Below are 13,341 nucleotides of genomic sequence, written 5' to 3'. Positions count from 1 at the left end.
TTCTCATCACCTCGTGTTGATTCAGTGTACAGTATATGTTTGAGTTTTCAGAAGCACTGCACCTTCCTCTCTCTCGTTTCTTTGCGCCTGAGGTTTTGGCTTCCCTCCATCAATTTTAGAGCCAAACCCTTCTGTAGATCGCTTCAGCTGCGGTCGAAATAATGAGTCCTAAAGGACACCATACTGTCTACTGTTTTGGGCCAAAAGATAATTACGAAAAGAATTAAGATTTTCCGAACGCTTATTATAATCCTCTTGTCTTGTCATTACAGAATTGCTGAAAGTCACGGCATCAAAAGAAGCGATATTAATGATGACTTCAAGGTCAGAACAGCCTCAGTGAAGGACAGAGGCGCAGATGTGTGTCAGGTGAACGGGATTGTGTTCTTTATGAAAGACTCATAAGACGCATTTAAGGGAGAGTGTGTTTTCTTTCTAGGTCATCATTCAAACCCAACATGAGATCCGTTCACTCTAAAAGTAGCTGTGTTCATGTTGAAGTGTCACATAAGCCTGTTTTAAGGTCCATAAAAAAAAAAAAAACATGCACTAGTCTTCAGGTTTCTGGTCAGTGAGATTTCTTAAAATGAAAAAAAAAAAAAAAAACCTTCCACACCGAGGCTGTATTTATTTGACCAAAAGTACAGTAGAAATTGTGAAATATTATTTCAATTTAAATATCAGATATTTAAATTGTAATATCTGTTAAAGTGCTCAAGAAACATTTCTGATTATTATGAATGTTGAAAACTATGTAATGAAAAAAGGATTGAATGAATAAAAAGGTAATTGCAACTTTTTATCTCACAATTTAGACTTTGTTTCTAAAATTGTCAAAATTGTGAGATATTAAATCTGTATTGTAAGAGAAAAAGTTGCAATTACTTTTTTGTTTTTATTCTGAGGTAAAAAAAAACAAACAAAGAAACTGAGATGCAATCCCAGAGTTGTGAGAAATAGTCAGAATTTCAGGTTGATATTCTTATTCAGATTTTTACATCAGAATTGTGAAGAAAAAGTCTTAATTTTGAGGTCTGAGCTGTTTCAGCTGTAAGAAATTTGCCCTGATTGATCTTAAAATATGTCAGTGCCCTTGTTTTGTATCAAGATTGACACCAGTAATGCTTTATTCTAAGGTATGTTTATAAAAATTAATTGCAAGAAAAAGTCCAAACTGCGTGATATAAACTCGGAATTCTGAAAAAAATCCCAAATTGTAAGATATAAACTCAGAATTACAAGAAAAACTCCAGCGAGATATAAGCTCATACTCTCAAGAAAAAGTCTTAATTGCTAGAAATTAACTCTGAATTCTGAGAAAAATTCGGAATTGTGAGATAAAACGTGTAATTGCGAGAAAAAGTCAGAATTGCGAAAAACAAACTCTGAATTCTGAAAACAATTCGGAATTGTGAGATAAAACTTGTAATTGTTAGAAAAAGTCAGAATTGCGAAAAAAAAAACTGAATTCTGAGAAAAATTCGTAATTGTGAGACATAAACTTGTAATTGTGAGAAAAATCTGAATTGCGAAAAATAAACTCTGAATTCTGAAAACAATTCGGAATTGTGAGATAAAACTTGTAATTGCGAGAAAAAGTCAGAATTGCGAAAAATAAACTCCTGAATTTAAAAAAAAAATGGAATTGTGAGATATAAACTTGTAATTGTTAGAAAAAGTCAGAATTGCGAAAAATAAACTGAATTCTGAGAAAAATTCGAAATTGTGAGACATAAACTTGTAATTGTGAGAAAAATCTGAATTGCGAAAAATAAACTGAATTCTGAAAAAAAAAGTCAGAATAATGCGATTAAAAACTCTGAATTGGAAGGAAAGTCTGAATTGTGAGATATTAAGTCACAATTGCGAGGAACTAAACTCTAAGATAAAACGTATCACAGTTATATTTTTTATCTTTTTATTTTGAATTATTAATTTTAAATTTTTTTTTTTTTGGAAACTGTGATGATGAATAGAGAATTCAAAAGATGTATTTACTGCCACTTATGATCAATTTAATGCCTCTTTGCTGAATAAATCTATGAAAAAAAAAAACTTTTTTTGATCAGTGTTGTATAAATGGAAGGTTTTCCAGGTGTTTACCTGGTTGTGTTTGCACTTACTCAAGCAACATTACAAATTATCACATGGGCTTTGGGTCATTTTTCGAGGTTCCCAAGTCAAACAGAAATCCACAAATGGAGGAACCAGTGATCCGATGCAGAACTCAACACCTTAATGAGCACAAAAACTGTACATCCCGAGTCTGCAAGCTTTATTCTGGGATCGAGATCACAGCCGACCCTCGAGTACAAACATGATTCGGCAAAAGATGGAGGTTCTGGCGCGGACTGGCGGCCCAAAGTTAGGCCGGTTTTGAAAGAACGCGGTCTGGGGTTTGAGACCAAATGTCTTTCTTGGCCCGGATGCCATCTGTAATATTCAGCACATTTCATACACGGTTAATTTCAGCTGGACAGCTTCGGTGCCAATGAAAATACATTGGTTCTCTTCGCCTTCGACACTGGGAGCGATCCAGGCCTCCCTCTTGATCCATGGAAAAGTGCACAGGAAGAGAAGGAGAGAAAGATTTAATTTAAAGCTGTGGAAAGACACCATCTAACCTCTCGGTGTTATAAATCACAGGATTGATGAGGGGAATGGCTAGAGCCGAGCGCAGGAGGCTGAATCTATTGTCCATGTATGTTGGCTTCAGGAATATGGAGGCTTGCTTTACAGACGCCTGTTATTTGATGACTCAATGGAGCCGAGGAACATTTTTTGCTTTGAGCGAAAGAATTATGATGGGGAAAAACAACCGCATACTCAGATAAAATGCTCTGCCAGGGACTTTTATGAATACCATTAGATCTCCCGCTTGATGAAATCATGCATTTTCTCAAGGTAACATCCTAATTAGGCCAAATGAAGAAGTTCAAAGAGTATCATTCATGTTTTTATTAAATTATTTTAATGGAGCACTTCTTATTTATTTTCCAATCTAAATCTGTTCCAATAAAATGTGTTTGCTCTGCAATGAATTTGCATGAATTAAAATCATCAAATGCAGTTCGAGAAGAGAACCAGAAAAGAAAATCTGGTTTTGATCTAATTTAAAAGGACTGACAAGCTAAATAAATTGGTAACATTGGTTGATTTTTCTTGGATGATTTAGAGTAACATATTTTCTAATTCTGTAAAGCTTTTATTGTTGGGCTTTTTTCTTTTTTTTTGGTATAGGCTCTTGCAAACAAGATCATCAATATTTTAAAACAAAGACAGAGTTTACATTTAAAGAAGTATATCTGCATTCTGTTTATTTGTTTGATTATTTAATGTATTATTTATTAATTAGGCTTTCAGTACATTTATTGATTGATTGATTGATTGATTGATTTGTTTGTTCATTCGTTCATTTATTTGACATTAAATTTATTTGTTTTGCAGACTGATTCTTTGTGTGTTTGTTTGCTTTCTTTTAACATTCACTGTATTTATTTATTGAACATTCAATGTTTTTATTCATTAGGCATTCGCTGCATTATTTATTTGTTTGTTTATTTATTAGGCATTCACATAATTTTTTTTACATTAACTGCATTTATTTACTTATTTCACATTCAACTTATCTATTTCATATTAAATGTATTTATTTAACTGACTGTTTATTGTTTTTTAATTGTTTCTTTCAACATTCACTGCATTTATTTATTAGGCTTTCGCTGCATTATTTATTTATTCAGTGCATTCATTTATTTATTTGGCATTCACTTTATTATATATTTAATTCATATATTAAATTGTTTATTTATTTATTTTTAATGAAAATTAGTTATAGAAGAGATTTTGGTTTTGATAAAGTTTAATTTATTTATTTATATTTATCTTCTGACCGGTAGGTGGCGCTGTCATCTGTCATCAAAATAGTGCTGATTAAATGAAGAGGTGCATATCCTCGGCCTCATCTATTCTGTCAATGATAGAAATCTTTCCCTGGATCTCCAGTTTTTCTGAAGGTTTGTTTTGCAAAGAACGTTTCAATCCCTCATCCGCTGTTAATGACGATTGACATATTCTGGGAAAGTATGAGGCTGACATGGAAAAAAAGTTTCTGCAAAAACCCCCAGTAATGTCTAGGGATCGTAGACCTCCTTGAAATTTACTGTTCATGTCCAGTCCTGCCCAAAGCGTACCATTCGGTCCTCCTCCCGACTCCTTTCAATCCTGCTGGATATTCTATAAGGCATTGAAAATGTCTTCCATTATGGAAGAGAGTACAGACTTTTCAGTTGTTGATAAGGAAGCTTTGATAAGCTTTGCTTCATCTTCAGTAGATGCACTGAATCAATGACTCATTTGAACTTCATTGACTCATGAACAGACTCACTCTGAATGCATTTGCACCCGTATCCACTTTCAGACTTTTAAAACATCCACTTGAGATGTCTCCTGACACGTCCATTCCCTTGTTACTCCAAATGCTTCCAAATAACCCGCACTACACAAGCTGAAGGCATCTTATTCCTCTGAGTGGGTGCTGTGTTATCTGGAATGAATAACACATTTCAAAAATTAGGCTCTGCTGAAAACATGACGTGGGAGGCGAGTCTCGGGGCATGCACTTGTTAACTGTCCAACACAGTTTATTCCCAACCAGAACATCATTGTGGGATTTTTGAAACAAAAGCTTATTTGTCTACAACTTGGCATCAGAGGAAAGAAAATATAATAAAGAGAAATTAATTATGGCAAGCGAGTTCTTTCAATGAAAACAAAGTGAACCAACATTAAATGAATGGTTTACCTAAAAATTAATATTTGCTGAACGTGTCCTCATCATCTGGTCATACAAGATCAGGATGAGTTTGTTTCTTCATCAGGTTTGTAGAAATGTAGCATTGCATCAGTGTCTCATCAATGGATGCACTGCAGCGAATGGGTGCCGTCAGAATGAGAGTCTGATAAAAACATCATGATAATCCACAGCACTCCTGATGGACTGATCCACTGATGGATTGTGTGTGCTGTGGATTATTGTGATGTTTTATCAGACTCTCATTCTGACGGCACCCATTCACTGCAGAGCATCCACTGATGAGACACTGATGCAATGCTACATTTCTACAAACCTGATGAAGAAACAAACTCATCTACATGTTGGATGGCCTGAGGGTGAGAGCATTTTCAATTTTGGAGGATCTATTTCTTCAAGGTCAAGTTCAGCATCTCCTTGAATCTCAAATCGACTTTTATTTGCTATTATTGGCATAAACCTTTTTTTATTAACCAGCATTGAATTATTGCATTACCTATTGGCAAGATTAACAAAAGACTGCAGTATCTACAACAGTATCTTACTGTAAAACAACTAAACAGATATTTGGTAGAATAGGTTATGCTAGTTTCATTGGACAATGTTAAAACAAATCGAATATATAATATCAGATCAAGGAAAAGTAGACACATAAATCACATTTTTACACCGTTTACAGTGTACATTTCTTCCAGTGAACAAAACCATATTCCTTATGTTTTACTATCCATTTCCACTTCTGGAGGAAATCGAAAACTTGCATTTCACAGTTTCACTCGCTCACGTTTGCAGCAATGTCACACACTCCCTCCATAATTTAGACGAGTTCACCTTGATTGCACTTATAAAAGTAAACATCTGAAAGCCTGAGGACATTGCTCATCTGAGACAAATCCATTCCAGGCATTAATGTCGCTTTAATATGTGAAATGTGACAAAGCATAGATGTCAAACACAGACGTTCCCTTTCAGTCGGTCATGTTCGACGTTACGAATGGGATCTCGCCCGAGAGCCCAATCACCTTCGAGTGGTACAAAACGATCCAATGGTACACAAAGTACCTTGGTCTGCAAGATTTGCATCGCGAGCTCCGCCCGGCAGAGCGGGAATATAAGGAGCAACACGAGCATCTCGCATTTAAGCTTCCGCTTCGGAGCCGAGCACATCGTCTGCTGCTTTCATCGGAGTGCTACAAGCAAGAGCTGGTGTTGGTGTGACGGCGCGATTCAGCGGTTCGTCTGGGTTTCCTGCGACAGCTCCCACGTTCCCCTGAGTGCTTCAACACCTCTGAAAGAGTAAATTTCTTTCACAAAGAGATACGGGTCGATTTGCGTCTTTTTAAAGATGGCATTTCGCCCGTGTGTTTCTGGGTGCGGTCGATAAATCGCTCCTCGTGACGACCTCGATCGTTGTGTCACGTGTCTGGGCTTCCAGCATGCTGAGACTGCATTCGTGGATGGCTCATGTTCTCATTGCGGGGACATGACCATCTTGGTGTTGAGATCGAGACTCGATTACCTTAAAAGGTATAGAGTCCCCTCTGCCACTCCTTGTTCTAGCTCTTCTTCTCGTAAGAGGGCTACTTCGGCTGGTGGCCAGGGTGATCTGAGGGTTACTGTGTGGGCTTCCCCGACGAGCCAACCTCCTCGGGCCACACCCCCCTCACATACACCGCAGCCGGTCGAGTTTCCGGATGAGTTTGCTGGACCCTCTCAGGCTCCTGACATCTCATTCGGGGCTCGCGAAGAGGACCGTATGTCGATCACCACATCACAAGGCGGGTTTGAGTCCTCAGGAGATGAGGATTCGGCTGCGTTGCCTCCCTCGGGAGTGTCAGTGTTGTCCGAGTCCGATCCCGAGCTGACGGCCGTGCTTTCCCGGGCAGCGGAGAGCATCGGGCTTGAGTGGAACCATCCACCCTGTCCTGAGCGCTCGAGGCTGGATGATTGGTTCGTGGGGGCTGCTCATGCGGATCACCAGCACACCCCTCTGGTTCCTTTCTTCCCGGAAGTGCACCAGGAGGTAACCAGTTCATGGAAGACACCTTTAACTGCCCGAAACCGTTCTGGTACTTCCTCAGCCTTTACTGCCCTCGTTGTGGGTGGCGGCCAAGGGGTATGCTGGGATTCCCCGGGTTGAGCGTTCTGTTGCGAGGCAACTGTGTCCATAGAGTGCCTCCGCTTGGCATGGTGGTCCCAAGCTGCCCTCCAAGGCCTGTAAGTTCTCATTCACGCTTGTGGCCAAGGCTTACAGAGCTGCGGGCCAGGCCGCTTCTGCCCTGCATGCCATGGCCTCACTTCAGGTCTATCAGGCCAAGCTGCTCCGGCAGCTGCATGAGGGCAGTGGTGACCCAGGGGTTTTGCAGGAGGCGCGCACTGCTACCGATCTCGCTCTACGGGCGACGAAGGTCACTGCGCATTCCTTGGGTCAGGGGATGTCCACTTTGGTGGTCCAGGAGTGCCACCTATGGCTGAACCTGGCAGACATGAGGGAGTCTGACCGGGCTTAGCTCCTCAACTCCCCGGTCTCCCAGGATGGCCTCTTCGGCGACGCGGTAGAGAGCTTTGCCCAGCAGTTCTCTGCCGCCCAGAAGCAGTCCAAGGCCATCAGACACATCCTGCCCCGGCGGCCCACTGCTGCCTCCACCCTGCTGCCGGCGCAGCCGCCTCAGCCTGCTCACTGCCGAGGGCGCCCCCCTGCGGCCTCCTCCACCGGCCGCAGTGAGGAGATGGCCGCAGAAGGGCGGCGCAACCCGTCTCTGCCCCTAAGCCTGCCAAACGCCAGGCCAAGCGGCATTCCTGAGACGGGTGACCCGGAGTTGGAGACGTCAGCTCATCAGGAGATGGTAGCAGGACCACTCCTTCCCCCTGGAGGAGGGCCGGGGGAGAATCCTTTGTTCTCGTTTTCTTTTTGTTCCGCCACTGGCCCTGCGGCCGGTGTTACCCAAACCTTCACTAAAAGAGCTGTTTCCTCTACCTCCGGGTCCCAAGAGGCCGCGAACGACAGTTGGCGATGTGCTTCCTCACCGCTCTAGTTCTCCTCTCCCCTTGCCAGTTTCCATGCAAAGCCGGCTCAAGAACGCTTCGCCTTCTCATGCCCTCTTTGCTACTTGGAGTCAGATGAGTGCCCGCACTTCACCCCAGCTAAGAGACGCTATGCCTCCCATGCCAGGGCTGTCTGCTCCACCACGCTGCCCCACTGTGGGTACGCCTGTAGTCCCCTTGACCCCGCTGGTTCAGTTCCTGGGAGCCTGGCTAGAGCTCCCCAGGCCTTCCCGCTGGCTCATCCGGACGCTCAGGCTCAGCTATGCGATTCAGTTCGCCCGGCGTCCCCCCAGGTTTCGGGGTGTCCACACAACGATGGTGGGCAAAGATGCCCCTGTCATGCGCGCGGAGGTCGCGACCCTGCTGGCAAAGGGAGCGATAGAGCCGGTCCCTCCAGCCGACATGAAGTCTGGCTTTTACAGCCCTTACTTCATAGTACCCAAGAAGACAGGTGGGTTATGGCCAATCCTGGACTTGCGTGCCTTGAACCGAGCTCTGCACAGACTCCCGTTCAAGATGCTAACGCCCAAATGCATTTTCGAATGCATCCGTCCGATGGATTGGTATTGCAGTGATCGACCTGAAGGACGCATACTTTCATGTCTCCATTATTCTTCAACACAGACCGTTTCTTCAGTTTGCTTTCGAGGGGCAGGCATATCATTGCAAGGCTCTCCCATTCGGGTTGACCTTGTCTCCCTGTGTCTTTACAAAGGTCGTGGAGGGAGCCCTGGCTCCTCTCAGGGAACAAGGTGTCCGTATCCTCAACTACCTCGACGACTGGCTGATCCTAGCTCACTCTCGAGAGCGGTTGTGCGAGCACAGGGATCTGGTGCTCAGACACCTCGCCCGACTGGGTCTTCCGGTCAACTGGGAAAAGAGCAAGCTCTCCCCTGTGCAGAGGATCTCTTTTCTCGGTATGGAAATAGACTCTGTCGCCATGTTCGCGCGGCTTATGAACGAGCGCGCGCAGTCACTGCTGAATTGCCTGAGACAATTCAAGGGCAAGAGAGCGGTTCCACTGAAACTGTTTCAGAGGCTCCTGGGGCATATGGCATCCACGGCGGCGGTCATACCGCTCGGGCTACTCCATATGAGACCGCTTCAGCACTGGCTTCACGACTGAGTCCCGAGATGGGCATGGCAACAGGGCACGCTCCGAGTGACCATCACTCCGGCCTGCCGCCGATACTTCACCCCGTGGTTGGACCCCTCGTTTCTACTGGCCGGCGTGCCCCTAGAACCAGTGTCCAGACATGTTGTTGTGTCAACAGATGCCTCTGCCATGGGCTGGGGTGCCATGTGCAACGGGCATCCTGCATCGGGCTCCTAGACAGGACCCCGACTTCAGTGGCATGTACATTGCCTCGAGTTGCTAGCAGTACGGCTTGCTCTGCACCGCTTCAGGGCCCTGCTGAAGGACAAGCACGTTCTGGTCCGTACGGACAACACTGTGACCGTAGCGTACATCAACCATCAGGGTGGTCTACGCTCCCGCCGCATGTCGCAACTCGCTCGCCATCTCCTCTTGTGGAGTCACAAGCATCTGAGGTCGCTCCGTGCCATTCACATTCTGGGCAGGCTCAATCGTGCAGCCGACGAGCTCTCACGGCAGCAGTCTCGCCCCGGGGAATGGAGACTCCACCCCCAGTCGTTTCAGCTGATTTGGGAACAATTCGGAGATGCTCAGGTAGACCTGTTTGCCTCTCCAGAAAATTCCCACTGCCAGTTGTTTTACTCCCTGACCGAGGGCACTCTCGGCACGGACGCCCTGGCACACAGCTGGCCACTGCGCCTGCGCAAGTATGCGTTTCCCCCAGTGAACCTTCTTGCACAGACGTTGTGCAAGATCAGGGAGGACGAGGAGCAGGTCCTCATGGTTGTGCCTTTTTGGCCCGGCCGGACCTGGTTTGCCGAACTTGTACTCCTCGTGACAGCCCCTCCCTGGCCAATTGCTCTGAGGAAGGACCTTCTTTCTCAGAGACGGGGCACCCTCTGGCACCCACGTCCCGATCTGTGGAACCTACATGTGTGGGTTCTGGACGGGTCACGGAAGGTTTAGGTACCTTGCCACCACAGGTGGTAGCTACCATCACTTCAGCTAGAGCCATGTCCACCAGACACGCCTATGCTTTGAAGTGGAACCTCTTCGTCACTTGGTGTTCTTCACGGCGTGAGGACCCCTGGAATATTCCGATTGGGTCAGTGCTCTCCTTTCTTCAGGAGGGATTGGAACGAAGGCTGTCTCCTTTCACCCTCAAGGTCTATGTGGCCGCCATTTCGGCTCACCATGACCCTGTTGAAGGTAAGTCTCTGGGGAGGCATGATCTGATCATCAGGTTCCTGAGAGGAGCAAGGAGGCTCAAACCACCTCGCTCTTAGCAAGTCCCCTTTTGGGACCTCGCAGTGGTTCTATCGGCACTGCAGAGAGCTCCCTTCGAACCTTCGCTCTCAGTTGAGCTAAAGTTTTTATCTTTGAAAACTGCGCTCCTGACGGCTTTGGCTTCGGTGAAGAGGGTCGGGGACCTGCATGCATTTTCAGTTGACGAAGCGTGCCTGAAATTCGGGTCAGCTAACTCTCACGTTATCTTGAGACTGGGTACGTGCCCAAAGTTCCCACCACTCATTTTAGGGATCAGATGGTGAACTTGCAAGCGCTGCCCCTGGAGGAGGCAGACCCAGCCCTGGCGCTGCTCTGTCCAGTACAGGTTATAGATCTGGACGTACTTCTTTAATTAATAAACACCTTGAATACCAAATAAATAAATAAATCAATTGCAGTGACTGCCTAATTAATATATAAACAAAGTGACTGCCAAATAAATAAATAAATGCATGCATACATACAGTGAATGATTAAAACATAAATAATGAAAATGAACAGATACAATCTTTAAATTTATACTTCTTTAACAACAATTATTTTATTTTATTTTATTTGCATAAAAAACATGAGGCCTATTTGTAGGTTCATGCATTGCTTTTATTTGCATTTATAAGAAAATAATTATTGTAACTGAAAACTAAAACCTAATATAAAAAATTTTGTGTTAATTATGAAAATAGTTAATTATGAAAATAATGTCAAAAGGCAAGGCAAAAAAAATTCTTTATGAAATAAATACATGTTTTCTTTTAATTTTGAGTTTATTTATTTTGTACTATTAAAACGTTCCCTATAAATGTCAGCAGCTCTAGTTTTAGAGTCTTAAATCTGATCCTCAGGATCTTTTGAGGAGCGATTGTTTCCAGAAGCTTTACTTTCACTGTTCCTCAGCGGAGGAATGATCTTCACAAGCCTCCAGAACATCTCACATCTTCTGAGGAGCCTTTATTTCTTCAGCTCTCAATCACTGTGTTATATGTGCGGATCATTTACATCTCATCTCACTGACACACATAACTGGAGATATAGAGCACAGACTCGTATTTAGATCCACTCTACTGTTAGAAAGATCTCACTGATTTACATCACAAGCATCAGAATTGCATCATAGAAATATGAACATCTGCAGAAAATTCATATTTTTGAGTCTCTGAATAAAACTGAGCGTATTTTTCCTCCATACTCTCTATATATATCATACACAGATGCATTCTAAGAACACTTTTTTGTAACCTTCCCATTACATTATTATTATTATTATTAAAGTTTTTTTGTTACCATTTGTAGATTATACGAACATTCCATTTTATCGTTTTGTCAACTTCAGCGATACTTTTGAATGTTCTATAAGCCGTCAAACGCCAAACTGAAATGTTTCAGAAAAACATTCCATGCATAAATTATGCATCTGCGCTAACGTTTTGAGAATGTCATTAAAGACTGATTTGTACAGTATTTTTGATTATGCAGCCTTGGTGAGTGGAAGAGACTTCATTTAAATAAGGTTCAGTGAATTGTTCCATTTCAAAACACTATTTTTCCTGACTATTATTTCATATGTCAGGCTCTTTGTGATTAAACTGTCTATTCGAACCCTGAATCAGTGAACACACGTCACTCTGACATGCGATTAGCAGCAGCTTGGTGTGAGAAAGCAGCAATAATCAGGCGTCAGAGTCTCTCGCTCGGCTCTCCGGTGTTTCTGGAGAGGGTTTGCTGGCTCTGGCTGTTTCTCCAGCTCTGCAGTCTTTTGCATTCACTCTCTCTGTGTGTTCTTTAAGTCTGTCTGTCTGAGTGTTGTCTCCTTTATCAATTCCTTCTTGTTCCTCCTGCCCCGAGGGGTTTTTCCCTCAGTGCATTGGGCGTCTTTTGAAGTTGACCCGCCGAAAGTGTGTGAAGAATGGTGTGTGAGATGTTTTGTGTGGAAGCCTGCCTCAAAATGCGCAAACCTCAAAACACCAAATTGGCTGTTTAGTGAAGACGGATGAACAGAGAGGAGAGGCTCTTGTAAAAAGGCCAACACATAAAGAACAAAAGAAGAGTTTCTGCAGCAAACTAAAGCCACATGAGTTTTACACGTTTTTAAAAGCTTTGCACAGTTTATCATATACTTGTATCTCTATACTAAAATAATACTGATCAGTATTTTAGAATAGAATGATTTCTGAAGATCATGTGACACTAGACTGGAGGAATGATGCTGAAAATACAGGGCTGCATCACAGAAATAAATTAAACTTTAACAGAGATTCACACAGAAAACGTCTCAAGGTTACGTATGTAACCCTAGTTCCTTGAAGGAACGAGACGCTGCGTCGAAACGCTTTTGGGGGAACGTCCCTGACGAGACCGACTCTGAATATCGTGTGCAATCAGTCCATCGGAAAGGCGTGACGTCACGGGCGGGGTGACGTAGCGACCAGGAAGCTATAAAAGCACGTGCCGTGCAGCTGGCTTCAGCTTCGAGTAGGGAAGCAAGCGCCGGCAGGGGTGCCAGGAGTATGGCTCTGCGACGCAGCGTCTCGTTCCTTCAAGGAACTAGGGTTACATACGTAACCTTGAGACGTTCCTTTTCAGGAACTCGAGCTGCGTCGAAACGCTTTTGGGGAACGATGTGCCCACGCTGCCAGACTTCCAAATCCCTGCCTAGTGTGTAGTCAAAAGAGCACAGCTAAGACGAGAGAACAGAAGAGCCCGGCGTGGCTCGCATGTCAAGATCGTAAAATCGGACAAATGTGGAGGGCGTGGACCACCCCGCAGCGTTGCAGATGTCCAAGAGGGACACACCTGCTGAGAAGGCCTTGGAGGCCGCCATACTCCGAGTAGAGTGAGCCTTGGCCCCCAAAGGAGGGGGAAGACCAGAGGACTCATAGGAGACGTTGATAGCCTCGACTATCCAACGACTAAGGGTCTGCTTGGTGGCAGGAGAACCCTTGTAAGAAGGACCGTAGCAAACAAGCAATTGGTCTGATTTTCTCCACAGGGCAGCTCTGTGGACGTATGCGTCCAGTGCTCGCACTGGACACATACAGTTTAGCTTCTCTTGGTCTGGCTCCCGAAAGGGAGGAGGACAGAAGGCCTGCAGTACGATAGGTTG

Source organism: Carassius carassius, chromosome 34 (genome assembly GCF_963082965.1).
Source record: "Carassius carassius chromosome 34, fCarCar2.1, whole genome shotgun sequence".
Taxonomy (NCBI): domain Eukaryota; kingdom Metazoa; phylum Chordata; class Actinopteri; order Cypriniformes; family Cyprinidae; genus Carassius; species Carassius carassius.
The sequence above is the reverse complement of the archived record's forward strand: the minus strand, read 5'-3'. Positions refer to the sequence as shown.